General features: G+C 34.0%; 1 long non-coding RNA gene across 1 annotated transcript; it reads left to right on the top strand.

Annotated features, from left to right (window-relative positions):
- The first annotated feature begins 236 nt into the window (after positions 1-236).
- On the top strand, positions 237-1,200 carry LOC130049960 (uncharacterized). Its single transcript, XR_008798295.1, has 2 exons — positions 237-504; positions 954-1,200. It is a non-coding gene; the product is annotated as an uncharacterized LOC130049960 (long non-coding RNA).
- Positions 1,201-2,285: the final 1,085 nt, after the last annotated feature.

The raw sequence follows: 2,285 nt of genomic DNA on the forward strand, positions 1-2,285 counted from the left end.
TAGTTCCAATCTTTTTATATATTCTAATAGTCTTGACCTCACAGATGTGCGGAAACTTTACGGAAAGAATATACTTAAAGTGTTGTAGGAGATAGCGCCAGTTCAACAAGTCTATTCCATCAGATTTTAAGTAGTATTTTTGTCGAGATCGGTCCATTTCGGCCAGGTTTTTCAATATACCTCATGAATTTATTTCAAATCATTTTATGTATTCTAATAGCCCTGGTTTAATAGATGCAGGGCTCGCGCTGCCCATCGCATTTGTCGCATTTTGCGATTTTTCAGAAAAAAATGCGACAGAAATTCCGGAAATGCGACACGGACATTTCGTATTTTAGTATTCGCGCGCCATTTTGAATTTCAGCTGTTGGCATCCAAACAGCCTCAGGGCTGTTTTACCTGTGCAGAATGTGGATACCCTGTCGCATGGGAACAATAAGACTTAGGGGCGTCTTGTTTATTTAGCAGTTTACACAAAACAAAGGGTTGATCCTCTATGTGCAGGTAGGTGTGAATGAAATGAACTTTGCGCGTGCCAGTTGCCTACAGTACATATCGTAAATATAGAGATACCCCGAGTCATTACTGGGAAGCTATCTGTTTTGTACTGGATGGAATAAAAAGCGTGTGATTGTGCACACAAGCTAGTCAATGGAAGATACCTCCGTGTTAATAAAAATATTTAAAATTTAATTTGTCGGTTCATCACAGTACAAAAGCGATTTCATCTAGAAAGGTAAACTAGAATGCTCAGCTATGTTTTCTAATCCATTTGACGTTAGTATAGTGTATAAATAGAGGAATGTTGGGATATTGCATTATTCTTTAGGTCTTTAGTTTGATCTATTTAGAAAATGGCCATGAGGAAACGCAAAACAGTAAGTTCTTCTGAAATTGTTATCCTGTCATCTTTTGACTTCACATCATCTTAAGCCATTTAAAATTTGTTTCAGACTTCATGAAGTCCCTTCTCCTCTACATGATGAGATTCACCAAAGGACCACTTTGTCATTCTGGATTTCAAGATGAAAACAGAATTATTCAGTGAAAATGTGATGTGAAACTATGATCATGTGTTATGTATTACAGTAATCAATTTTCAGTAACTTTGTCATCAGTGACTTTTTCTAGACTGCAAATTTAATGAGTAATATATGTAATTTACACTACTAAAATGATTAATAAACATTTAGAAACTCATTTCTTGTCTTTATTTAATATAGCCAGTTTATATGCTATGAAATACTCCTATTTTTTTCTGGTATGAAATAGAATTGAGTCAACTTAATAGCCAAAAACAATATTTAGAAATAAAACCATGATTGTGCTACAATGTCATCAGACTGACTAAAAAGCAATCTGCTGAAATACAATCGATTTTCACAATATCCTAATAATTATAGTGATTTGTGATAAAAGCTAAACAAAGCTATGTTGTATACATCGTGTAAGATTAATCAGAGATATGATAATAGACCGATCTCGACAAAAATACTACTCTAAAACTGATGAAATAGACTCGTTGAACTGGCATTATCTCCTAAAATATTTTGAGTATTTTCATTCGGTAATGTTTCCACACATCTATGAAACCAGGGCTATTAAAATATATAAAGAGGTTGGAAATAAATTAATGGGTTATATTGAAAAACCTGGTAGAAATGGACCGATCTCGACAAAAATACTATTCTAAAACTGATGGAATAGACTCGTTGAAGTGGCATTATCTCCTAAAATACTTTGAGTATTTTCATTCGGTAAAGTTTAAGCACATCTGTCAAACCAGGGCTATTACAATATATAAAGAGGTTGGAAATAAATTCATGAGGTATATTGAAAAACCTGGCCGAAATGGACCGATCTCGACAAAAACACTACTCTAAAACTGATGGAATAGACTCGTTGAACTGGCATTATCTCCTAAAATACTTTGAGTATTTTCATTCGGTAAAGTTTAAGCACATCTGTAAAACCAGGGTTATTAGAATACATAAAAAGATTGGAATTAAATTAATGAGGTGTATTGGAAAACCTGGCCGAAATGGACCGATCTCGACAAAAATACTACTTTAAAACTGATGGAATAGACTCGTTGAACTGGCACTATCTCCTAAAATACTTTGAGTATTTTCATTCGGTAAAGTTTCCGCACATCTGTGAAACCAGGGTTATTAGAATACATAAAATGATTGGAAATAAATTAATGAGGTATATTGAAAAACCTGGCCGAAATGAACCGATCTCGACAAAAATATTACTTTAAAACTGATGGAATAGACTCGTTG

The sequence above is a fragment of the Ostrea edulis genome, chromosome 9, assembly GCF_947568905.1.
Source record: "Ostrea edulis chromosome 9, xbOstEdul1.1, whole genome shotgun sequence".
Taxonomy (NCBI): domain Eukaryota; kingdom Metazoa; phylum Mollusca; class Bivalvia; order Ostreida; family Ostreidae; genus Ostrea; species Ostrea edulis.